Source organism: Globicephala melas, chromosome 14 (genome assembly GCF_963455315.2).
Source record: "Globicephala melas chromosome 14, mGloMel1.2, whole genome shotgun sequence".
Classification (NCBI taxonomy): Eukaryota; Metazoa; Chordata; class Mammalia; order Artiodactyla; family Delphinidae; genus Globicephala; species Globicephala melas.
Genome location: NC_083327.1, coordinates 23,099,818 through 23,127,085, shown reverse-complemented (window position 1 = coordinate 23,127,085; position 27,268 = coordinate 23,099,818). Strand labels below are relative to the sequence as shown.

Below are 27,268 nucleotides of genomic sequence, written 5' to 3'. Positions count from 1 at the left end.
GTCCATATTTGGGCTTCCCTGGTGGCGCAGTGGTTGAGAGTCCGCCTGCCGATGCAGGGGACACAGGTTCGTGCCCCGGTCCGGGAAGATCCCACATGCCGCGGAGTGGCTGGGCCCGTGAGCCATGGCCGCTGAGCCTGAGCGTCCGGAGCCTGTGCTCTGCAGCGGGAGAGGCCACAACAGTGAGAGACCTGCGTACCGCAAAAAAAAAAAAAAAAAAAAAAAGTCCATATTCTATCATAGAAGCATAGAAGTCAGAGGTCAGGAGATCTTGGGGAGTGTTTTGTCCAGCCCCTCCATTTCACAGCAAGAAAACAGAGGTTCGCATAGGCTCTGAGCCCGGATTCCCAGCTCTGTCCGGCCTTCGGCCAACCTGACAAACTAATCCTGCTTGATGTAACCCCTCCAGGTCCAGGAAATCTTCAGCTGTGGGAGAAACCCTTCAGCGAACCCCGAATGCTGCTGTTTGGGTCCTGCTTTCCCACTTCCCAGTCAGCAGAGCCGGACTGACTTGGACAAGGAGATAGAGGTTATAGTTTCCAACTTTGAGGTCAAACATCACATTTCCACAAGTCTCTAGAACTGGTAACTCTGAGCAAATTACTTAAATCCACTAAGCTTTTGTTTCCTTTTTAAATAATACAATCAACTCACAATGCTTTTGTGAGGAACAAATGGCAGCAGTAAAGCCTTTATAAAGATTAAGCACTCCATAAATGTCAACTTATTTTATATTACTATCAAAAGTTAACTATTGTGAATTTGTACGATTAGTCTGGGGCTTTAGAAGCAGGCAGACTCTACCTCTGGGGCCTTGAGGGCATGACCGAATGTCTCCTAGCTCAGCTTCCCTCTGCAGTGCGGGGCGCGCACCTGTCTCTCAGGATGGCTTTGGGGAGTAAATGGCACAATGTATGTACATGAACCAGTAGCGCTTGTGTCTAGTAGCTGCTGGAGAGCTTTTCCTCTTTACTTCAGCAAATCATGACAAGAGTCCTCTCAGGAGAGTCAGAAGATGCTGTAACACAAAGCAAGAAAGCTACTGGCCTCTGTGTCCAAGGTTCTCACTGTGCATGGCCGCGGTCTTCTGAGATGCCTGATGAGGAAGGTGTAATTTGCGAAGAGAATCATGGCTCCTTCTCATGCCTGACTCCCCTCCTGGCAGAGGTCTCCTCCAGTTCTGCGTTCATGACGGGGCTTCAGGAGAGGGTCCACCTCATATGTCTTATTTCTATTTCAAAGTTTGGGATATGTATTTAAGTGATAGTTTCAAAATCTTTCCTGAGAGTTGAGTCTGTAAACATACTTGTAGCTAATTTTTAAAACTTTTCAAGTGTTTTGTGCTCATAGGGAATATTTTTAAAATATATTTAAAAAAACCTAAGCCTGTGGGGCTGCACCCACTCCAGGGCATAGGCGTGATGATATATACATTATATTTAAATTTCTCATCCTTTTAAAGTATCTGTCTTTGTGAAAGTCCTATAATATACATGATGTATTAATACAGTAGTGCATATCTATACTGAAATCAATATTCATAGTGAGGTGTGTGCTTACAATGACTTTACAGATAGGGGCGCCTCATCATCAAGTTTGGAGACCTCTGCCCTAGAGGTCAGCTGGGGATGCAGGACACACAGTGAGGCCCAGCCAGCCCCTCAGAAGATGAGGGGTAGGGGGCTGAGCTAGGGGAGCCCATTCAGGTGTGCAGAATCTCAGATCCCTGGAGAATTTCAGAGATCAGAGAAGGGCTGAGCAGGGCAGCAAGTGGTTCTGAGGAGGCCTCCACCCAGGTCAGGCAGGAAGGCCCAGGCCCAGGGCCAGGGCTGGGGCTGGGGAACAAGCAGAACCCTCTGCTTGTATCTGCTTGGGGAGCCATCACTCGGTGTAAACGCAGCATGACCTGTCGGGTGTCAACCCACCTCAGGGTGTGTGTTGTCCTCTGAATGAAGTTTTCTCCTGGTAAATGCAGGCTGTGAATGGCAGGGGTCTCCCTTGACTCTTTTCATTGTTAACTGTCCCATAAGCACATCCGGGGCTGGATCTTTCCCATTTTTTGTTTTTCTTTGGTTTTTCTGTGCTTTCTATTTTCAGCACTACTAAGGGAGAGGGGTCCTCCACTTCCTGCGGGAGAAGAGGGGTTGGCTGATCGGTTTTACTGAAATGGGGATGTGGGCATTGGAGTGCAGAGAGGCAGAATCCCAGGGAAGCAGAAGCAGGATGCTAGAAAGGGAAGAACACCATATGGTTTACAAAGGGGCTTCACACTCAGACCTCACAGCCGCCTAAACCCTGGGTATTGTTAGATTCCATTTTTCTAAGAGAAAATGGAAGATTTAAGCCATTTCCCCAATTCTGAACAGTGAGCTAGTGACTCAAATGAGCCTTTAGACTCCTAGGCTGGTGCTTTTGCCCCTACCTTGAATCTCACAGCGTTTCAGTGCTTTGGTCGGGGTGATCAAATTAAATCAAATTAAATTAGGAAATTGGGTTGTAAATCTGTGAATAAAAAGTTCAACTTATAAAATTTCTGTGAGGAGGATGTTGGTTCTCGGTGATCATTGCCCCAGTGGGTCTGTCTGTGGGTCCAGAATCCTTCCCAGACTGTCTTGCTTTTTGTAACCACTAGGTGGCAGTGCAAGCACAGCCTTCCAGGGTCCCCTTACCAATGACGATCCAGGGCGGTGACAAGCGGAGTTTCCTACACCAGGCCGGGATGAGTCATCCCACAACTCCTGTGTCTCCTGTGTCGTGGTATCAGTTTCAGTGTGTCTGATTATCTGGAGTTTTCTCTGTGCTCTCCAACCTCACCAGAGGCTGCTCTATCTGCATAGACATACCTGCTGTGGGACCTTCTACTGAATTAAGTAGAATTAGTGAATGACGGAGATGCTTAACGGGGCTGCCCACCATTTGAATACTAAGTAGTTGCCATCCTTCTGAGTAAGCAGGGCTGCCCGGGATCCTAGAAGGAAAATTCCAGGGCTCCTGCTCTGTGCCTCAAAACCAAATCCTCAGGCTATGTAACATCTCGGTCACTTTCAGTTGCGACCAGTTACAGGGTAAGTGCTGTTAATAGGAAATCAGAGACTCAGAGGTGGTGAGCTAATTTCTCCCAAAATGCAGTGTGTAACAGTCTCATTGCAAAGAAGGGCATTTTTGGGGTGTGACCCAGCCTGCCTAACTCTAGAAACGAGCACCCTGAACCCAAATTAATTATATTATTAATATTAATGCATATTGAGCACACAGAAAGCACTGTGTTATACACTTACTACAGATGACCTCCTTTACTCTGACAATGGCTAACAGAGATATATGTCATCATGATCTCGACCTTCAGATGAAGAGACTGAGGATTAGAAAGGGGAAGTGATTTACCCAAGCCATGGAATTTGCATGAGGGTCTCTCTGATTGAAAGCCTACCATTTGTGTCGCTCTGTAAGTGGTGAGCACATTCTTTAACCGTGTACAGTGTCTCACCCCAGCTCCGCCACAGAAGGGGACTCACAGGGCCCCCGGGTTCTAGTGCAAATTCTTTGGCGAGGTAGAACAAGATGCAAAGATGCCCACCCAGCTGGGACAGGCAGGAAGTCCCCAGAGGCCTGGCTCAGCCGACGTTCAGCTACACAGGGCCCATCCCGAAGGCGAGGCTGGCCTGACACAGGCAAAGACAGAGGTAGTCCAGACAATGAGGCAGGTGGTTCAACAGCAATGCAGCCAACATGGGGGCAGGTATCCCATGTAATTGTCTAGACACGTGCTTCCCTAGTGCCTTCTATCAAACCCAGCTTGACCGAATGGCAATCCCTGCTTCTCCTTTGTGCCTCCAGATGGAAACCCTACTTAAGTCTTAGGATCAGTTTGGAAGTAAGATAATGCAAGGATCTTGATTTCACTTTGGAATGGCACATTTTCCTCTAGGTTTATTTCCCAAAGGCTTGATCATGATGACTCTTCCACGGGTCTGCATGAAAATGAGAACACAAGGACAATGTGGTGAGTTTTTCATAAAACGACATTTATTACATTGAGAAGACAATCCCTAATTTTGAGATTCTGCCCTTCCTATTTCTCTATGGTTAAAATGTTTCTCTTAGGAAGCAGTGGAAGTTGATTTATATCTTAATAATGTTCCCCGGAAAAATAAAAACTTGACAAACCTACAGAGCGCTCCCCTTTTCTTATTCTTCATTAAAAAATTTTACAGATTAATATCTGGGAACCCCAGCTCTGGGTGGTCCTCAAACTTTGCTCCCCTGAGCGCCTTAGGAGTGTTTCATATACTGCCATCTAGTGGTCATCCCGGCTCACACTTGCTGATTCCTCCCTTTGAGAAAATAGTGTGTATGAACACAAGGGGTGTGTGTGTGTGTGTGTGTGTGTGTGTGAACTCAATTAGATGCCGACAAGCAGAGATATGTTAGCATGGAAAAATGCAGGTTTTGAAAGCTGTGTAGAAAAATTCGGAGTGAACAGCCCTCCTACTCCAAACCCACGTGGGCAGAATTGAAAGCAGTTGTGTGGGATTAGCACTCTATTTTTTTTCCAACATCCACCCTCAAAAGGGCAGCAGCACAGAGCCGTTCGTGCTCAGGAGTGCACTCGGCTAATAGGACGTGAGAAGTTGAAGAGGAGAAGCTTTCAAGACTAAACTTGAACCAAATGTGTTCCCAATTTAGCTCATACCTTTTGAACCACAGAGGCATGCCTTCCAACTCTGGGAGGACCCATCAACCTTTCAGAAACGGGTGAGTGTAGATTTCTGCAGGCGCCTGGTGTACTTGGGAGCGTGGCAGGAAATGTGGGTTTGCAAATATCAGACAGGCCTGACCTTTGGAGTGACCTATGTGTAGAGGTGGCTGCCACTAGCAGCTGGTATATCCCACCTCTGTCCTTCACGGCTGCCGCAGCCTCTGGAGTTCTCTATCTGCAGCCTCCTGCTGACCTCCTCCAAGCTGGCTGCTCATCCCCTAGCTCGTTTCAGACTGCTAGAGGGAGAGAAAGGGGAAAGGGGAAAGATGCAAAAGTCACGTCTAGGGCAGACAGGAGACGGGGTTGCTCCCTTGGAAGGCCTGCACAAACCCAAAGAAGACCTTGTGTAGAAGGGCCTTAAACCACATGGTGCTCTGTAACTCACCTGAGTTGTCCTGAATTGAGTCAGGGGATTCAGGTTCTGGATGCTGGTGCACGAGCTGACAGGCTATAACTTGCTAACGGGTTGCATTCTGAAAGGTTACCTGTATATTAGCTCTACTTGAAATTTGAAATACGTTTACACATAAAACCAATGAGCTACAGTGCTGAGGTTCTCAGGCTGGCTCGGAAAACCCATGTAACCTCTTCTGTGTTTCTGAGCTGCACGTTGGACCTCCTTTGAGCCACCTGAGCTTTCGCTGGGTGGGGCACATGGTGGGGATGGAGAGGTTCTGCAGAAACTTAATCACTGATTCTTTTAATAATTCTCAGTAGAAACTCCTTAACACATCAGAAGAGGACCCAGGGGGGAAAAACTAGAAATAAAGAAATAAATCTGAATATAATTAATCACATTTGCCAAGGGGATGTATTCAAAGAATGCTTAGATAAGACAGCAGCCAATAATTAAAGGAAGAAATTGCAAGGATACAAACGGACTTGCTACGGTGCCCTTGATCCCCAGGCTCTGGACACCCAGGGCTCACCTGTGCCCCTTTCAGTCTTCTCCTCAGCTGTCTGTGATCCCGGACAGCTCTGCAGCCCTTAGGTCTGGCTCATAGTAGGTGCTCAATAAGCATCTAATGAGTAGAACTGCCAAGAGCAGGCATAATCTCTTGCATTCATTCTACACGTAGTAATCAAGTGTCTGCTGCCATGTGGGTGTGTGCTAAGTACTGGATCAACAGAGGGCTGGGAGTTTGGGTCCCTGCTTTTGTACCTTGTGGCAGACTGAATCCTGGCCCACCAAAGTGCCAACATCCTAATCCCTGGAACCTTGAGTATGTTGTTACCTGACATGGCAAAAGGGACTTTTCAGACATCATGAAGTTAAGGATCTTAAATGGGGAGATCATCCTGCATTATCCAGGTGGGCCGAATGTACTCACCGAGGTTCTTATGAGAGGTCACAGTGATGCAGGCCCACAAGCCAAGGAATACAGGCGGCCATAAGAAGCTGGAAAAGGCAGGAAACAGATTCTCCCCTGGATCCTTGAGAAAGATCACTGCCCTGCTGACAACTTGATTTTACTCTGGAAAACTGCTTTCAGACTTCTGACCTCCAGATCTGGAAGATAATAAGTTTGTGTTGTGTTTGTTTATTTATTTATTTATTTTTGGCTGTGTTGGGTCTTCGTTGTGCACAGGCTTTCTCTAGTTGTGGTGAGGAGGGGCTACTCTTCGTTGCAGTGTGAGGGCTTCTTATTGCGGTGGCTTCTCTTGTTGCGGAGCACGGGCTCTAGGTGCGTGGGCTTCAGTAGTTGTGGAGCGCGGGCTCAGTAGTTGTGGAGCGTGGGCTCAGTAGTTGTGGAGCGTGGGCTCAGTAGTGGTGGCCCACGGGCTTAGTTGCTCTGCTGCATGTGGGATCTTCCTGGACCAGGGCTCGAACCCGTGTCCCCTACATTGGCAGGTGGATTCTTAACCACTGTGCCACCAGGGAAGCCTTATGTTGTGTTTAAAGCCACTCAGTTTATGGTAATGTGTTACAGCAGCAATAGGACATGAATATAAGCTGAATAGAGTTGTAGCTTATTAACTGTTTTGTATAAAGTATAACAGACATTTAAAAAGTAATCCCAATAAATTATGATAATAGAGTATAGAATGTCGATTCTCTCTTCACAGGTTGGCTTAATAATTCATTCTTCTCTTCGCCAGTCAGAGTACCTGTCTGAGGCTGTACCCCTCTGGGGGGGGGGTGTGTAGGAATTCACTTTGCAGCTTCCAACATCAGGTCCTGAGGCTCCAAATGCTTATGAAAAACATTTTGATATAAAATCCCTCCCTATGATAACAGCTTTTACTTAGGAGGGATAGTGTTCCTTAATTGACAGTGAAGTTCAACTTGGATTTTTGGTTACAGCACCCTAAAAAAGAGAGAGAAGATCTTATCTGCATCCCATTTCTCCAATGGGGAAACAAGCACAGATCTGATCAAGTTTGCTTCGCCACCCACAAGCAAGAATATGAGCTCAGCTCTTTTGACACGTCAACCAAGGGCGTTCCCTTGGCCTCAGCTCTTTGTTTTAAAGGCATCAAGAAGGGGGGAAAGAGGTGTTAAACACGCAGGCGAGGGGCAATAGTCAGCTTGCTACAGGGAAAGGAGAGGAATTCTGGAGAAACACTAATAGTCAGAACCTCTGGAATAAGAGAGCCTCCAGTTTTTCAATTAAAAAGAGGGGGAAAATTTGACAATCGGATGAGTTTCATTTTGAAACTCATTTAACCCGAAAAGTCAAAACGAAACTCCAGGGGTGCACTCCCACAACAATCAAAATAAAAACAAGTTTTCACAAGCCCACTGCAAAGCTCAATATAGGCTTTTCAGGTAGACCCGCTCAGCTTCAAATTCATGGCTTCTGAGAACTATTTCAAACATTATGTTAAAAAAGAATGTCAATCAAAAGAAAAATAGTTTCTCGTGGGAGGTAGGGTAAGGCTGGGCTTGTGTGTGTGTGTGTGTGTGTGTGTGTGTGTGTGATGGGGGAGCATTTCTCTGACTTAGCTCCCCCCCAAAACCGTCAAGCTGGTTTTAAATACCATTTGTGGTCACCTGCTCTGGCAATATGTTCTAATTGTGGTCAAAAGAAGCTGACTAAAGGTTTGTGTGTTTGTTCCAGGGGGAGACTGTCAAATGCCAGGGCCTTAGTGGATGGCCCTCAGCCACTTTATTTCTCACCTGGTTCGCTGGTGCATCTGTGGGACCCTCTCTGCGTTCTGACATCATAAAGAAAACAGTTCACATCGGAAACCAAAGTACTCTGGCTACAGCAGGGACAGTGCGTAGGGCCTTTCCTTTTCCTGCTCCTCCGGCCTCACCTCTGTGCCCAGGAGGAGGTGGAGAGAGGGGCTGGAATCACCTGGGGCCCGAGGGTCGCCCCCGAAAGAAGGCCCCTTTGTTCCTCGACGTGCAGTGAGGGCTTTGAGCCAGGACTTTGAACTGCTCAGCAATTTCTTAGTAAGACGTGAGCACCAGAGTGTCAGCTGGAGCTTTAGGCTTTTATCTGTGGTGGGCTGTTTTCCTGCCACGGTTGCTGTGGTTTACTGTCTACCTGAGTGTTCAAAACTGCTTTGCAGAACCCGGTGACTGAGCTTCAGATTTGGTACCACTCCTTCCCCGCCCAGCTGTGGCCCCTGGGCCACAGGTTCCACCGTGCGTCTCCTCCCACGCCCCGCTGTGTTTCCATCAGGAGGAGAATCATTAGTGAACAGGCACCCACATTGCCAGATCTTCAGTGTGTATTTCCAGGAATGGTAATTTGGGGAAAACTAGGTCCCCAGACTGCTGTACCAAAGATGATTTCCCCAAATGGACAGTGGAGATCAATCATGACACCATGCAGCCCAAGAAAGGACTCGGGACCTCAAAAGTCTTAGAATTTTGCGAACCACGCCTAATTTATGCTCAGTAAATAACCATGAATATGTAAAAAATTTTTCAAAAATAAAGTCACAAGGATATTTATTAGGAGCTTACCTATAATAACAAAAAAATGGGAAAAAATCTAAATAGCCAATAGGTTATTGATTGAATATATTATGTTATACGCGTATTTTTGTCACAATCAATAATTAGCAATTGTTGCATGCTTACCACGTCCTGGATATTAGCTTTACGTGTGTTATCGCATTTAGTCCTTAAAATAACCCCAGGAACTTACACTTAGAGAGGTAAGATTCCTTATCCATGAACACAGTGCCAATATAGTGAGATAAACAGTATCCTCCCAAAATTCATTTCCACCTGGAACCTCAGAATGCGCCCTTATTTAGAAATAGCATCTTTGCAAAGGTAATTAAGGATCTAAAGACAAAGTCACCCTGGATTCACCTATGACTGGTATCCTTACATGAGAAGAGAGAGAGCGATTTGAGACCCACAGAGACACAGGACAGAAGTCTATGGGAGGGTAGAGAGGAGGGAGGGCAGAGACTGGAGCAATGTGTCTACAAGCCAGGGGACGCCAAGGGCTGCTGGCAGCCGCCCATAGCTCACAGAGAGAGGCATGGAACAGATTCTCCCTCAGAGTTCCAGAAGGAACCAGCCCTGCTAACACTTTGATTTCAGACTTCTCACCTCCTGAACTATGAGAGAATAAATGTCTGTTGTTTTACGCCACCCAGTTTGTGGTAATTTGTTATGGCAGCCACAGGAAATGAATACAGATAGTGAGTAGTACACACAGGATTTGAACCCAGGCTGACTCCAGAACCAGAGCTCGCCCACTGTGCTATGTAGACTCCAACAGGCTTAACATTGTATGTTTAATGTCACATTTGGGTAAAAAGTTTGAATATATGCATAGAAAAGAACTGGAAGAATATACAGCAAAATGTTTATTTCTGGGTAGCAAGACTCCAGATGGATTTTAATTTTCTTCTTTTTGCTTATCTGCTTTTTCCTTTTTCAGCATTGAAGTGCAATACTTTTCATAGTAAGATACACACTGAATGATGTAGGAGTGAAGGGGCATCGTGCTACAACTTACGCTCAAATGGTTCAGGCAAAAAACTAATAAATATGTATCTATGCAGAGAGAAAATGATCAAGCAAATGTGGGAAAATGTCAGCCATTGGAGAATCTGGGTAAAAGGTATATAGGAATCCTTTGTACTATTCTTGCAGCTTTTCAGAAATTCTGAAATTATTTCAAAATTTAAAAGTTACCCCCCTCCCCAAAAAAGAGCCCTAACATGGAAGATATTCAAAATTGAAACAGAAACAACTTTATAAACATAATGCCAAGACACGGCCAACTAGTGTATTCCAAGAATCAGAAAAATTTATTTTGGAATAAAAGCAAGTATTTGCATTACAGCAAAGATGAGTCTCAAAGGAAAAAAAAAATGCAGACATAGAAAGAGACAGAGTAAGAGGTGATAGAAGAAAGTAATACCAAAAAAAAGTCCCTGTTGAACTATTGCTGTGAGGCTAGGACAGCTGGGCAGCCCACTCCAGCCCTCCAATGCCATTTCTGGCACATACTCAAGACCAGTGATTTCGGGCCAGGCCTGAACAAGGAGTCAGAAGATGAGGGTCTGCCCAACCTGTAGGGGAGGAGTGTGGTCTAGATCATCTTTACCGTCCCTTCAAGTTCTGATGGTGGCTTTCAGTCACTGGTTACTCGTTCCCCAGAGGGTGGTCGTTTGTTAGTAATACATATACGGGTTAGATTTTTTAAAAAATATGGATAGACAAACTAGAAAAGGATTTCCTGGCCCTTTGGGAATGTAAAATTATTGACAGGCCACTTGATATTTTTATTTTCGTAGAACAGAAATTCTAATTGTGTGCCAACTTTAAAGCTCACTTCCAACGGGCGGGCCTAGTTTACCATGTTGGCGAATACAGGGAAGAGTACGTCCATAATGGGGACTTAGCTAGAAGGGAAGAAAGTCACATTGCTAAATGGCTTTATTTCAGATGGTCCCTTTCTCTGTCGCTAGTTCGTATAAAAATCTGTGACCATTATGAAAAATAACTCAGTGTTGGCATCATTTTACTTGTGCACAAGATAGTGTGTGGCCAGGCTATAGTTCTCATCTGTTTGCAGAAACCACTAGTTGCTTCCATTCCATGGTGGGTGAGGGGCAGGGCTGGTATGAATGGGTCTCGCTTAGAAGTAGCCCCACCCTCGCCCTCAAACAGCACAGATAAATATACGGTTCGGCAAAAGCATATTGAATACATCATGTGCGCCTAATTGAATCGAAGAATAATAGGTCCATTTTTATTCCATTCTCAAGTTGTTGCACGCTCAACATTCCTTCCTTACAAAGGTTTGCTAATTGTTCCAATTTGCAGTGCCAAGTAATTTGTGCCTAGTAATTCCATAAATGTTTGGATTTCTGGGTTCCTACAAAGCAATTCCTCTTCACAGTGCCTCTAAGTCACCTTTTGGAGGGAAAGGATCCCACAAAGACCCGTCCTGACGTCATCCGTGCGTACGCTCAACGTCCCCAGAGCCACGGAGAGTAGTGCCATGGTGCCCAGGATGCCACCACAGACCATTCAGAGAGAATTACCAGCCAGTGGGAGGGTGTCTGAGTGGGAGGTTTGCAGTGTGTATACATTTTTTTCCTGAATGTATTTAAAACTAGTTTGAAGTTCAGATGGGAAGAGTCCCTTTTTAGCCTTTCCTTTATGGAAAGAAAAGCAGATTCTTGGTAAGATTCCAGACCGTCAGCCCCACCTCCACATTAAGCTCTTTGACCTCATTTCTGACGGTTTTATTAACGTTTTCTGCTTTACAACATCCTCATGGTGTAGAAAGAATGCATCCCTTTGAGTCCTAAACCTTCCTTTTCAAGGGAAATATCCTCCCAAAGCCTGGCCATGGCCTTTTGGATTTTTGTTCTTATTTGGGGGGTAATAGCAATCGTGCTTACAAATTTATGCATTAAAGCATGACCTAGCAATGATAACGAACCCTGAGTCCAAGGGCAGTATTTAAGCCCTTTTTGTTCAGACTTAACAGGTGAGTATCTGAGGAACTGGTGACACTGATTAAGACACTTGCATCCATCCTGGACCACCAGACTCACACTCCTGAGAGGAAGGATGGAAGCCATCTACTGAGGAGTTTTCAGCTGAAATGATGATAAAGGCTTCCTTTTGGAAATGACATTAAAACAGAGTTATCCTTGTCAAAAATGGCCAGTGTATTCGTGATTTTGGTGGAGACTGTTTTCATATTTGAACTCTGTGCACTTAACCCACATGCATTCTTGTGTTCTTCAGTCCCTATAAAGGAGGTGAAAACCAGATCCTTGCAATTCCTTGCCTAGCAATAGCACACAAGGATTATGTATATATTGTGTGTGATGAATTCCAATTTTTCCATTTCCAGCACAAGAAATCTAGGGTCAGAAAGGCGGTTTTCCTGAAGGCTTACACACTGAGTTCATGATGCTTGGGGCCAAGGTCTCTACCAAGGCTACCTGTTTCTTAGGGACCTCAGGTAGTACTGACGCCTGAACCTGCAGTCAGTGTAATGGTCACCAGGTGAGCAAATATGCCTTGGGTTTAGGGTGGCGGCTCTCAGACGCCAGTGTGCATAAGAATCCCCCAATGTTGGGGGTGGGGAATGGTTAAAAATGTAGGCTCTGGAACCCCTACTCAGGTATAGACTCTGCAGGATGGGGACACGTGCATTTTTAAAAAATACTCTGCGTGATTCTGATGCAACAAGAAACACTGTCCTAGAAACTCTGAGGGAGACTATCTGGACATGTGCCTTCCTTCATCGTTTTTTGGTTTTCGTATTTTCCACTCAAAATTCTATTATTTAAAATATTTTTTCCTAATACGCAAACATTTAGGACAAGAAAAGACACTCAACGTCACTGTCACTGGGGAAATGCAATTGAAAATTCCAGTGAGATACTACAGCACACCCATTAGAATGGCTATAATCAAAAAGGCTTATAATACCAAATATAGAGAGAGGATGTGGAGAAACTGGAACCCTGATGTACTGCTGATGAGAGTATAAAATGGTAAAGCCACTTGGGAAACAGTCTGGCAGTTTCTGAAGAAGTTAAACATATACTTATCGTATGATCTAGTAATTCTGCTCCTAGGTATGTGCCCAAGAGAAATGAAAACAGATGTCCACACAAAGGCTTGTACATGAATGTTCATGGTAGCGTTATTCATAATCGCCCTAAATTAGAAACAACCCAAATGTCCACCTACTGGTGAATGGATAAACAAAATGTGTTATAGCTATACAATGGAACATTATTCAGTACTTTAAAAAAAGAACGAGCTACTTATATCTGGTACAACATGGATGAATCTCAAAAACATCACATGAAATGAAATAAGCCAGACACAAAAGACAACAGATCACATAATTCCATTTAGATAAAATTTCTAGAAAAGGCAAATCTATAGAGATATAAAACAGATCAGTAGTTGCCTGGGGCTGGGAGAAGGATTGCCTATGAAGAGACAAAAGGGAACTTTCTGTCCATGTGGAAAAGTTCTAAAACTGGATGCGAGGAATGACTCAGAACTCTAAAAAGTTACTAAAAAATCATTAAACTACAAAGTTACCATGGTTGAATTTTAAAGTATATAATTTTTATCTCCATAAAAGGTGTTTAAACAAACAACAGGCTCTCAAAAATGGCAATTGAATGGTACAGGAGTGAATGAATCAATCAAAAAACATTTCAAAGTATTTAGGAGATGGTGTTCAAAGAAATGTATCTACATATGATTAAGCCTTCCGCACATTGTTACAGCCTAATGGGAGTCTCATTAGTAGGTGGCTTTTTTCTTTTCAGCACGCTTTGAGTCACAGTTTCAGCCTCAGCGTTCACCAACTTATCCCCAACTTTCCAGCTGCTCTCAGCTTTTCTCAACCTTAACCACCACTAGTCTCTCCCTTTAGGCTAACAGGCAATTCTGTCAGTTTAGCTTTCTTAACAGGCAGAAAAGACCGTCTACCAGTCCCTCTGACTCATCTGCTTTCTTTTCCGTGTGGCAGGAGAAGAAAAAAGAGTTTTCAGTCCCATCATATGTCTCCGTGTCAGCAATTCAATTGTTCCCTTAGCAACCATAGCTTTTACCGCCGGCTTTCTGATACACGCTGCTTTCTCAAAGAGCTCAGGCTCACAGATGATCTGGTTCATGCCAGAAGCAGTTTTCTAAAAAGGCCAATATCTCTTCTAGAGCCAGTTATTTTTAAAACAATATTCAAATAAAACATACCGGTTTTAGACAAAGGTGATAATGGGGATAGCACTGAGGAGATGATGCCTCTTAGGAACATTTGGCTGAGATAAGGGAGGGTGAGAAGCCCTAGCTCCCTGCTCCCCTCCCGGTCGGTAGATGTCGTGGGTCACAGGGGAACTCAGAAGCGGAGGAGGGAGGATCACACCGGGTGGGAGCAATCCCGTGACTTTCCTTTGCTGATGGAACAATCGAGGCATTATTTTTGCATCAGATATTTTCCAGATTTTCCATTTTTCAATCTGACTACTTATGGGAGCATACCGCCTTCAATGGATTCCTATATCCAGGTGAAGACTAAGACCAAGGGATAGTTCAGAAGTGTGGTTCCCTTTATTATTCCATCCACTATTTATTTTCCAAGAGAATCTGTAATTTTTTTCCCTTTTAAAAAAAAAAAGACACATTGGGACTTCCCTGGTGGTGCAGTGGTTGAGAGTCCGCCTGCCAATGCAGGGGACACGGGTTCAAGCCCTGGCCCGGGAAGATCCCTCATGCCACGGAGCCACTAAGCCCGTGAGCCACAACTACTGAGCCTGCGTGCCCAGAGCCCATGGTCCTCAACCAGAGAAGCCACCAGAGCACTGCAACAGAGTAGCCCCCGCTTGCCGCAACTAGAGAAAGCCCTCACGCAGCAACGAAGACCCAGCGTGGCCATAAATAAATTAGTTAATTAATTAATTAATTAATTAATTTAAAAAAGACACATTTCCTATGTTAGCTGCTGAGTGAGAAACAAGGGTGTCTCAGACGTTGGATATCATGTGAATAGTCTCTCAAGAAAATTCCCAAACATCGTGAGAAGGATTTGGAATTTACAATATTCTATTTCATAGGTCCACCTATAGGAATAAAAATCAATAAAAATGGTAACAGTGGTAGTTTCTTCTTTAATTACCAAGAGTGAAGAGGTATTTTATCACTATTTAAGAACACTGGGGGCTTCCCTGGTGGCGCAGTGGTTGAGAGTCCACCTGCCGATGCAGGGGACACGCGTTCGTGCCCCGGTCCAGGAGGATCCCACATGCCGCGGAGCGACTGGGCCCGTGAGCCCTGGCCACTGAGCCAGCGCGTCCGGAGCCTGTGCTCTGCAACGGGAGAGGCCACAACAGTGAGAGGCCAGCGTACCGCAAAAAATAAAATAAAATAAAAAAAGAACACTGGCTTTTCAGCATTTCAGAACACCTGTACTTCAAACAATTGATACCAGAGACCTTGCTGAACCTCTGCTAAATATGAAGTGCACTAGGGTTGAATATATTACTGACAAGATTTTGGTACCTACCTTATTTTAATATATGTACATATTTGGGGTGGGTTTTTTTTTTCATTTTATCGCCCTTTGCTTTATTGCACTGTGCAGATACCACGCTTACAAAGTTTTTTAAATTTATTTTTTATTGAGGTAACACATGACATTAAGTTTCATGAGTACAACATCTACTTCTGCATACACTACAATGTGAAAAAACCAAACCAAACAAAAACAAAGGTGTGGCTACAGAGAACAGAGTAGTGGGGTTTTGTCCTTTTTTTAATTCCTTCTATTTCAACTTTTCCTTTCAATCAGTTCTGTTCCTAATTTAGGTCGTTTTCCTTGATATTAGCCCAAATTAAGGAGATTTCCCTGTATATATACATATTTTTCAACTATTAACACAGGAGCTATTGACCCAGTGGGCTTATAAAACAGGAGGAAATCCTCTGGCATGTTTTATAACCCTCGAGGATAGAGACTCACAGCTGTAAACGTGTTCCTGCAGGTCCCAGCTCTGCGGCCTGGATGTCCCCAAACTAGTCCTCCAAGCCGTTTTAAGAGGTTGTATTTAAGGCCAATCCACTCTCTTAGGGTTTCCCAAAATAATACAAAGTCACCAAGAATGAAACACTCAGAACCACAAGTTAAGGTTCTAAGTCCTCTCCCAAAGCCTTAAGGATAAAATCCACAGGTGATTTATCACAAATAGGCTGAAGGCAAACACCGCCAACCTTTTCCCACCCACAGAAAGAAAACGAGGCGGCTCCTTTTCAGCTCAGAAGCGGTACAGGGAGTCCTAACAATTGAAGTCTGCCTTGGAGGAGTCCATAATAACATTCTGTTTTATTCTGACGAAACAAGAATAAATGTCTTCCTAATTCCTCCGTATTCTCCGAAGCCTGTCACTTTGAGACTTAGGTAGGTAAATGAGTTTGAGTCTGATCTGCTGTAGCTGAGCTGCTGAAGAGCAAGGTTTTCCCTCTCTACCATCTCTGGGCACCAGTTTCCCCGCCTGCTGAAACAGTGGGGCGGGATATGAGTATCCTCCAGGCCCTTCCATGGCTATAATCTGTGTTTCTATCAACTTCCTCTGGGCCTGGACTGTGGAATTCCATGATGTTCCGTGTGTCTGTCCCAGCTGCCTGGACCCTCTCTGGAGCCCTTTCTTCCTCTGGGAACCAGGCAGCTCTCACGTGCATTGTTCATACATTCTGGTTCACACAAGCCTTTCTTCTCACCACCACCCAAGTCCGAGTCAGAGGTGTGAAAGGGAAGAAGGAAAAAATATACAGTCACGTAAGTATATGTATCTGTAAAACTATGTGTTCTAGGCAAGTCCAAGGCCCGGGGTAGCCCAGAGCTTAGTGCTCTGAGCCTCACAAGGTGACTGTCCTCGGCAGGAAATGACCCGTCACATCCTGCTCTGTCTCGGGGCGATGAGAGTGCCTATCACACATCCTGTTCCTGGCTGAGGAGGCTTGCCTGCCACAGTCTTGCTTTCTAGGCTGGAAGGCCAACTGGGGAGCTCTTAATGGCAATTTCTGCATTAAGTTATAGCGCAGTTTAGCTCAGGACCTGGCACGCCACCAGTCCCACGTATGCAGCCTCCCCAGTCCTGTTACAAGAGCCACATGCTGACAACCTGTCCTCCCAGTGGAAAGTCACCCCGAGTTCAACTGCAGTGGCAGAGTCTAAAGCCATTCTGCTCTCAAGGCAGGCCGATCAGCCTACAAATGATGCTATTAGTCCTAAGGTTCTGGACACTCCTTCAGGAACCAAGAAACAAGAGTCTCTCCATGCTCTTGTCTCCCTGTCCTTTATTTGGTCACCCACCCCTTTCTCTGGCCCATCAAAAACAGGTCAGTGCCAAGGTGATTCCCACGGCAGGTGGGGTCTTCAAGGCTGTGCCTTGGAGTCGTTTTTTAAGGGAATGAATGGATGATTGATTGCTGTGTGACCGCTGAGGTCATACGGATGTTCATTGGAGAAATGGGTTTCTGGGTTTGGGGGGTGTAACAAGACGGTGACGGGAACAGGAAAGGGGGGAGGCAGGGGCAATCAAAATAGGAAAAGCAATATGAAGACCACACTTATGAATGCATATAGATTTATGTACACATGCATATATTAAATTATATTAGAAGAGTTGGAAAGAGTTGGAAAATGTAGAATAGTTCCAGGAAAAATAAAATAAAGTCTACAACTTTGCTTCCCAGAGAGAACTCTTGCTAACTTTACATCACTCCTGTAACCACCCGAGGGATTTGTTATTTATTTTCTGACTTACGATGGAGCGTTTGGTTTTGACCTGGGTTCAGTGACAGAATCATTCCATCTTCAGACCCACAGAACGACAGCCTGCGATCCTGCAAATCGAATCCCTCGTTTCACAGATGAGAAAACTGAGGCCTGAGCTGCAGCCAAACACAGGACCGGATCCCTGTCGACCGCTCCTGATCTGTTTCCACCACACCACGGCCACAAGCATGAAAAAGATTCTCTTTCAGCCAGCAGCCCACGACGAGAAGCGTCGAGGTGGGAAAGGGGTGCAGCCTTGCTGGCATCAGTGGGGCGGGCTCAGCCTCCCCCAGTAGCGCCAAGGCTGGGGAGCACGGAGGGCAGGCTGGGGACTGGGCGGGAGACAGTGAGTCAACAGCCCAGCTGCTCTCACCGAGCCCAGAGGAGACATCCTGCTGGACCAGGGAAGGGGGCCTCGCCGGCTGAAGGCACAGCTCTGCCTTCTAGATGCAGAACTGGGCCACTTCTCACCACCTCCTCCACTGACGCCCCATTCAGTGGCGCCTTCCCTCTCTTGGGTTATGGCAGGAGCTCCTTTCTGGGATTCCTGCTTCCATCCTGCCCGCCTCAGCCACCACACTGACCTCCTACCACAGCCAGTGGGCTTTTTTTTTTTTTTTTTGCGGTACGCGGGCCTCTCACTGTTGTGGCCTCTCCCATTGCGGAGCACAGGCTCCGGACGCGCAGGCTCAGCGGCCATGGCTCACGGGCCCAGCCGCTCCGCGGCATGTGGGATCTTCCCGGACCGGGGCACGATCCCGTGTCCCCTGCATCGGCAGGCGGACTCTCAACCACTGCACCACCAGGGAAGCCCCCCAGTGGGCTTCTTTTAAAATGAAAAACTGCTCAAAACCTGCGTTCTACCTTACTCTGGCTAACGGCCAAAGTTCTTACAATGTCCCCACCCATCAGCCCCTCTGTCCTCCTACTTTCCTCCCCGCCTTACTGGGCTCCTGCCGCACTCATCTCCTCCTCGGTCTTTCTCACACTTGCCTCGGAGCCATTGCACTTGCCGGTCCTTCTGCCTGGAATGCTCTTCCCCACATACCGTCCTGGTTTGCATTCTCATCTGCTTTGGGTTTCGGCTCAGACATCACATTCTCAGTGGGGATTTCCCTGAGCATTTTAAGTTGGGGTCCCTACTCAGGATTTTAGATGCTTTCCTTCCCTCTTCCCTGATTTGATTTTCCCTGGCCCTCATCACTATGGGACATACCACATACTCCACTTACTTTTCCTTGTCCGTCTCCCTCCACTTGAATGCAAGCTCTAGGGGTTTTGTCTGCTCACATAATTAGTGAAGGTCTTTTGTTGCAAGTCATGGGAACCAACTGCAGCTTAAGGGGGAAGGGAGGCCATTTATCCCAAGGAGTCATGAAACCCAAGGGCTAAAGGGAAGTCTGGACTCAAGAAGGGATTGGGACCCACAGAGAAAGCTCTCACTCCCCTCTTTGTAAGTCTGCTTCCTTCTTCTCTGTACATCCTGACTCTCCTGCTTCTCTAGACCATAGAACAGAATATGGCCACCCTGCAGCTTCCATGCATCAAGGCAACTATGATTTGTTGGGTATAGGACTTGCCAGGCACTGACCTAGGTGCTCAGGCTGCCTCAGTGAGCAAAGCGGAGGCCTGCCTTCATGGAGTTTACATTCTAGTGGGAGAGAGAGCCTGCAAACAGAATCAGTGAGCACATGCTACAGCACATTAGATGAGAGGCTTTTCTAAGAGAATTCTGAGCCTAGAGGACTAGCTCAGAAGACCCTCCTTGCATGTTCACAGCCTCATCTGAACTGTTAGCCTTTGAAAAGGAGACAATTAGTACTTATAAATTTATGAATGTAGAGGCCTCAGACCCCGTTATTAGAACCAAGGAATGTAGGACTCTTGTGAAATTTAAACACAGCGTGTAGTTCCTCTCTGGCTGTGGGGTCATGGCAGAGCTCTTGGCTGACTTTTGAGTACAGAGATTCGCCCACCACACTCCCACTCCGCCGGTGCTTATAGGCAGTAGAGACTGAGGCCCTCCTATGTGGATGAAGATGCCACAGGTAAGGTAGAGAGATGGCAGAACCACAGAAATGTCCTGTGTGCCATGGCCAAAAGAAGAAAGTGTGTATGTGGGCTCTCAGCCCCTGGGGGCCCCTTATGGGGGCTGAGCGCCTAAGACATCCAAGCCTGGAGAATACGCCAGTGCCAAATCTGGCTTGCATCAATCCAAGAGCCAGAGGCTACCAGCAGCTCCTTGGGAGACAGAAGAGCCACTGTCCCTGGGTCACCTTTGATCACCTGCCTCTTCAGAGTAGGCAGCAAATGCAGCATCACAAGCAAAATGGAGTATTTACAAGAGTCAAAATCAGGAAAATGTTTTCCGATTTGCTTTTGAGTGTCAAGAGAAGTTAAGCACTGAGTAGCTTGCAAATACAGGCTGTTATTATACTTACCTGGGCTTCCATGGTTTGAAATAGATCCCTCAGGGACCACCATCCATGCCCACCTCTGACTGTTCAAGAGACCACGGAACAGGGACCTCAAAAGTGTTTCTGGAGAATCCTACTGTGATCACAGGCTGGTCTCTAAAGCTTGAGAATCTTAGCTTTATTAACCCAGTAAGGAAATATCTCCGGGTTTTTTTCTGCAGCAGAAGGAAAGCCTCGCAAATCCAGCTGGCTCCTCTTTTTACCGAAAGTTCCATCTAAGGCGTTGCCCGGAGGTCAGTTTCTCTGCTGCATCTTGTCACGTCTCCTGTAAATCAGACTTGGATAAGAAAGGCCCCTCTGCCTAAGGTGGGTCCACTGCCCGGGCCAGCCTCCCGGAGGCTGGGATCCAAGGGTTGCAGAATGGCCGTGCGGAGCGCCCAGCTCATCATCACCGAGCACCACGGCCGCCGGGTCAAGTCCGCCCCAGGAATCAAGGCTTGACCTTGCCAGTGTAAAACCTATTTCTATGCCAGAAGTAACACGACCATACCTCTTTGTCTTTTCAAACTGCGCGTCCCAGTATTTCCCAGAGACCTTGCTGAATTCTTGGAAAGATTGGCAACACGAAGCTGTCGAGCTGCGCTTCCAGGGGTGGGAGCGCGAGAGCAGAGGGAGAGAGTGCGCATGCGGGGCCGGGGCCACATCGCAGGCAGAGCTGGCTGCCCCGGCGTGTGACCACAGTACTCGGGAGATGTCTTCAACATCAGGATGACTTTCTTCTCTTGAATAACTTAAAGGAGTTGTAAGGGGGCAGCAGGTGGGTACGAGACGGAGCCTGCTTATAAAAAGAATGTTGTAGTGATTATGAAAAATCTGTATTTCTTCATGTGTGTGGATCACTCAAGACTAGCGGTACGCGGGCCTCTCACTGTTGTGGCGTCTCCCGTTGCGGAACACAGGCTCCGAACGCGTAGGCTCAGCGGCCATGGCTCACGGGCCCAGCCGCTCCACGGCATGTGGGATCCTCCGGGACCGGGGCACGAACCCGTATACCCTGCATCGGCAGGCGGACCCCCAACCACTACGCCACCAGGGAAGCCCTCAAGACTATTTTTGATCCAGGTATAGAGGCCCTGCCTGCACTGGGAAAGAGCATGCGCTTTGGAGCCATAAAGACAGAAGTTCAAATCCCAGCTCATTCACTTCTTAGGATGTAGCCTTGGGCAAACCGTTTACCCTCTCTGAGTCTCAGAGAGGCTGTTTACTTACCTGTAAAATAGGGACAGTGATTTTCACCTTGCAGGGCGTATTATTGTAGTTGGATTAGAGGCAAGGTAGAAGAATCAGCTAACACAATGCCTGGCACACAGTAAGTAGTCAATAAATGATAGTTGCTGCTGCTATTGCCATTTTTAATAAAATTGATGACATTAAAGGTAATCAAAAAAAAAACTGAATGATTCAGAGAGGTGCAGTAAGACACTTTCCCTGATGCCAGGGAAGTTAATGGATTAGGCATATGGATATACAAAATGTGCTGACTGGCCATTCTTAACCTTCTTTCCTCCTTGTCGCTTCACCCTGGAGGCAAGAAAAGCTAAATAGTCACTTTTCCTACCTCCCTGGCAGCAAAAGATTGCCATAAGACACAGTTCTGGTCCAAGAGATGTGAACAATGATCTTCTTCCCTGATAGAGACATGGCAAGTGATACTCTTCCTTTCTTTCCTCCTGCCTTGAATGTGGATGTGATGCCTGGAGCAGAGGCAGCCATCTTGTAGTCATGGTGTAATAAGCCACATGGTAGGGATGTCAGGAGAGAACAAGAAAAAGGTCCTAGGTTCTTGTTGACATCATTGAACTGCTGCACCAGCCCTGAGCTACCTACTTTCAGACTTCTTAGTCTTGTAAGAAAAATACCCTTCTATTTGTTTAAGTGACTCAGATGGGTTTTCTGTTGCTTACTGCTGAAAACACCCTTAGCTGATAAAGAGCTTTGTGATAAGCTACTGAAATACCTTGCTGACCTAGCAGAAAAATCGACAGTCACTTTGACTCTCAAACTCTCAAGAGCATAAGCTCTGTAGGCATTAAATAATCCTAAATATTTTAATGAAAATACATGCATATCTAGGAATGTAGGATACACACATATTTATATAGTAGCTTATGAAACCTGGGAGGTTTGCTTTAGATGCAATTCTCAACCTTTAGTGTGCATAATCACAGTGAAACATCCCAATACCTGGGCTCCAACCCTGGAGCTTCTGGCTTCATATTCCTGAGATGAGTTCAGGGCATCACAAAATTTTAAAGCTGAACAGGTAGCTGTGAGGCACGGGGCTTAGGGAGAACTATGCTATAGCCCTCCTTAGCAGGGATCTAAACTCAGCAAATCCTAGGTACTAAAGCCTTCAAGAGTCAGAGTGGAAGGGTAAAATAACCTTACAGGCAGTGTGACACAGCTTTGCTATTTTAACTCAACAGAATAATTCCTCACAATTACAAAGAGTTATCAGGTTTCATAAAACACAGGATTTATATGCAGTCGTCTATTGCCAGTTACACAGGGTTCCTCTTTAATTTTGCATAGCACCTGGTGTGGATAAACCAGCATTCAACCTGTACAGGGATCAGAAATAACAGAACTGCTGCCTTATGACCTTATTTTAGCAACTCGAATGACCATGATAGAAACTCCATAAGATAGGACGGGGCTCACCAGCTAAGCCTGACATATTCACATATGGACAGACTAGGGCCCTTCTGATGGGAAGACAGCCAGCTAACTCCTTGTCTTTGGAGTGTTACTGTAATGCGATATAAAGTGCCCATATGGTAAGATCAGATTCACTGACATTGCTGACACAACATGTTTACTTTGAATTTGTTATTTTTCATATTTTCTATGGTTTCTCTGTCAGAGTTACATATTTGCTTATATTTCCTGAATAGATTTTTAAATGAGATCTTTATATGTATAAATAAATATGCATAAGGTCTCGAAGGTTGTTTTCTGTTTTGGGTTTTGTTTTTTTTTTTTACCCAGCAGCAGTTTTTTTTTTTTATGGGCCAAATCTATCGCCTTGTCGATTAAACTTCTATTCTATATACTTGGTGACAGTTATTGCTAAATCATCTTACGTTTGTACATAGAGTACTGTGTATATTCCTTTGTCAACCCACTTCTGAGAAATAATTGCTGGGCTTCACATTTTCATACCTGTTGATACAATTAACAGCAGCCCATCCTCACACTGCAGTTTTAGTTTTTACTACTAATAAAAATTGTATGACTTTAATGAGCCCTAACTGTATACCAGACACTGTACTACACTCTTTACATCAATATTTTATTTAATCCTTACTACAACCCAATGAAGGAGGGTACTATTGTCATGACCATTTTACAGATGAGTAAACTGACTTGGGGAAGTCAAATTACTTGTCCTCTCACAAGGCCTGGAGCTCATAGAGCCAAGCTTTGAATCTAGGTAATTCTTTATCCCAAAGTCCACCCTCTTAACCACCATGCTATGTTAGCACCATTTATCATCCATGCTTATCAACCTTATTTTTCTTGGGCCATGCTGTAAGAATCTTTTAACGGTTATTCTATCATGAATCACCGTCATCAAATCTGTCAGCCATATTCTGCTACAGCATCATCTTTAAAATCTTTTCAAAACAGTTATGGTCATGGGTCTGAGTTTTACTTGTTTCCACGACCGCACTTGTTCTGAGTCACTTCCATGGGTGCTGGTGTGGTAGAAGAACACGAGTTTTGTAGTCAGATGCTTTGCTTACGTGACCCATGCTGGACATTCATTCCCTTTAAGTTACAGTTTGGAACATCTCTAAAGGGGAAGTATTCATGCTACCTTCTCACTCCCCAGGATTATGTGATGACCAAACAAGTTAGTGGGTGTGAGAGGTGCTTTGAGAACGATGGGGTGGTACACACATTATTATTTAATTGAAGTGCACTTTACTTACCATATTTTATTAGTTTCAGGTGTACGGCATAGTGATTCAGGTTTCTTTTGGCAAATTATGTCCCATTATGACTTACTACAAGATATTCACATCATTATTTTATAGAACTTTCTTTTCAACACAACGTTCCTGACTAGTTTCACTGCAATTCGCAGCCACAAAATCTCCAACTGGCCTTCAGCCCTGCCTGGTATCCCTACCCCACTCCACATCTGTGAGCTTTCCCACTCACCAAAGTGACTGTTCCACATCTTCTCTCTTCACATCATACCCACCTAAGTTTTAGTTGAGGACCTTGCCTCTTCACACTTCCTCCAGAAAACGGAAGCAACTAGAAGGGTCTCCCTTGTCACATCACCACCAAGACGAACACCCTATGTCCTCAGGGCTTCCTTCCCATGGTCACCAAGGATCAGGTGTCCTTCTCTCCAGAGACCAGCCGCCCTCTGGCTCCCATCTTTCCTCATCCGTCTCAGGGACTTTGTTCCTCCAATTATTCCTTCTCTTCAGCACCACCCATTTTACTCCCTCTATCAGAGTGCGATCCTGTGCTTCCCATATGAAAAAGTAGAAAGGAAAAACACAAAACAAAACTTCCTCTACCCCACATTTTCACACAGCCACTGCCCTATTTCTCTGCTGTCCTGCACGGAGAAATTTCACGAAGGTTGCTCACTGTCTCTGCCTCTACCTCCTCTTCTCCGTTTCTCCCCTTGGCCCCTTCTGCCTGGTGCCTGCTCCACTGAGTGTCAAGCTGCAGGATCAACACGCGTGCCCTGCCTTCATCTACCCCTCCTCTCACACAGAGTGTACCACTCCCTCCTCGTAGACCACTCTCTTCTCCTGACTGTGAACACACTCTCCCGGTTCCGCTGCCCATTTGCTGGTTGCCTCTTGTCCAGCTCTTACGCCAAATTTGCTTCATTTTTCTGACCTCTGAGCGTTAGAGTGGCCTAGGGTTTATGCAATGACCCCTCCTCTTCCGCGTCCTCACGCATCCTCTAAGGAGTCTCGTCCAGCGTCTTGGCTGTATATAGCACCTGTATATCAGCCACTCCCACTCTCTTGCACCAACAATTTGGACTATTTGGCATTGCCATGTAGATTTCAGTCAAGCACCTCAGACTTACGGCCAATGAACATTCTTGATTTTCCTTCCCAAAGTGTCTCCGCCAGTCTTCTCTATCTCAAGGAGCGTCATAGCGATGCCACCAACTGGTACCATTAAATGGTACCACGTGCTCATGACAAAAATCTAGAAATCACCCGTGATAATTTTTTTGTGCATCACCCCCCACATGGAAGCCATTAGCAAAATCTCTCAAGTTCACCTCTAAAACAGAGCCCGAATCTATCCATTTCTCCCCATCCCTCTGCTATCACATCTTGAGATAAGCCATTTACACTTCTTATGAGGAATGCTGCAATAGCCTCCTAACTGTTCTCCTTGCTTTGCATTTATTTCCCTACTTTCACTTTTTTAATACACACACACACACACACACACACACACACACACAGAGAGAGAGAGAGAGAGAGAGAGAGAGAAAGGAAAGTCCTCCCCTACAGCTGAATTCCAAATAATAAAGTGTGATGGATTCAGAAATTCAACAATGGATGCTAAAACTTGTCAAGTTTGATGAGCAACAAGATATTTACACAGAGTCTCAAAGAAACGCCCTGCAAATCAGTTACTAATTACAAAGGGAGAAATAGTATCTTTATAGAGGTGAGACCAAGTGATCAAAGCTAACATTACTAGTATAGGGACAAACCACAGCATGTGCCTCTTGATATCATGCACTGAGGTGGACATCACAATGTTTCTTTGATATCCTGCCAAAAATGCACAACTTGAATCTAATCATGAGAAAAAAATCAGACAAGCCCAAATTGAGGGACACTGTATAATACAAAATACTTGTTCTGTGTTCTTTAAAAACGTCAAAGGTCAAGAAAGACAAAGAAAGCCTGAGGGCTGTTCCAGATTGAAGGAAACTAAAGACACAAGACAAAGTACATGCAACACTTGATCCTAGATTGAATACAGGACCTGGAAAAAGAAGTAGCTTATAAAGTACATTATTGGGACAATTAATGAAATTTCAGTGTGGACTACAGATTAGAATAATAATACTGTATATGTATTAAATGTCCTAATTTTCGATGAGTACTGCAGTTACATAAGAGGATGTTTTTGTGGTTCAGGAAATATATTTTCAAAGTGTTTAATGTTACAAGAGTGTGATGTCTCTGCTTTATGTTCAAGTGGTTTGGGGAAACATGCATATATTTATAAGAATATACAGCTAGCCTGCTGTATCCACCAGTTCCACACCTTCAGATTCAACCAACCGCAGATCGAGAATATTCAGAAAAAAAATTCCAGAAAATTCCCAAAAGGAAAATTTGAAGTTACCATGATCTGGCAACTATTTATATAACATTTACATTGTATTTACAACTATTTACATAGCATTTACATTGTGTTAGGTATTATAAGTAATCTAGAGATGATTTAAAGTACATCGGAGGATGTGCATAGGTTACACGCAAATACTACACCATTTTCTATAAGGGACTTGAGCATCTGCAGATTTTGGTATCCATAGGGGCTCCTGGAACCAATCCCCCACAGATACAGAGGGGCAACTGTACAGAGAGAGATAATGGTAAATAAATAAGCCCAAAAATGTAATCAACTGGTAAATCTGGGTAACAGTTCATAGGAGCTCTTACTAATTTTGCAACTTTTCTGTAAGTTTGAAATCATAGCAAAATAAACAGTTTTCAAAACACTATACATATCTGACCATGTCATCTTCCCAGCAAATTTATAATAAAATTCAAATCCTTCCCCTGGCTCACACAGCCCTGCGTGACCTGGCCCCTGCCTGCCTCTCAGATTTCACGCCCTACCATTCTTTCTCACTTACCTTGCTCGGCCAGGTCAGGTGTCTTTCTGTCTTTGAAATATTCCAAGCTCATTCTCATCTTAGAGCCTAGAAGCTGTTTCTCTACCTGGAGCACTCTTCCCCACAACTTTGCATTTTACTTGGTTCTTCCTTGACAGTCAGAAATGGGCTTCCAGGTCATCTGCTCAAAGAGGCCTTCCCTGAACAACCCCTGTCTCTCTCTCTCTCTCTCTCTCTCTCACCCCACCCAATATTTAAGTCTCTGCAAAGCACTTACCATTCCATGTGTTTCTTATTTGTTTGTGTGTTATCTTATGCCCCTACTGAACCGTCAACCCACCAGAGCTGGTATTTTGTCACATTCACAGCTACATCCTTTGTGCCCAGAATAGTGCTGGCTCAATAAATAGTTGCTGAGTGAACCTGGGTGTGTCTCATGTAT

The 27,268-nt window shown here is 45.2% G+C and overlaps 1 long non-coding RNA gene across 3 annotated transcripts in view; it reads right to left on the bottom strand.

The window, feature by feature from the left end:
- Positions 1-657: 657 nt before the first annotated feature.
- The window catches only part of LOC132593377 (uncharacterized), a 46,079-nt gene continuing 19,468 nt past the window's right edge, over positions 658-27,268 (bottom strand). For all 3 annotated transcript variants that reach the window (XR_009558802.1, XR_009558801.1, XR_009558803.1), the window contains 5 exons: positions 6,869-7,068; positions 6,091-6,269; positions 4,894-4,995; positions 1,926-3,971; positions 658-1,018 (listed from right to left, as the gene is read on the bottom strand). This is a non-coding gene — a long non-coding RNA (uncharacterized lncRNA). The remainder of the gene's footprint in view (positions 1,019-1,925; positions 3,972-4,893; positions 4,996-6,090; positions 6,270-6,868; positions 7,069-27,268) is intronic.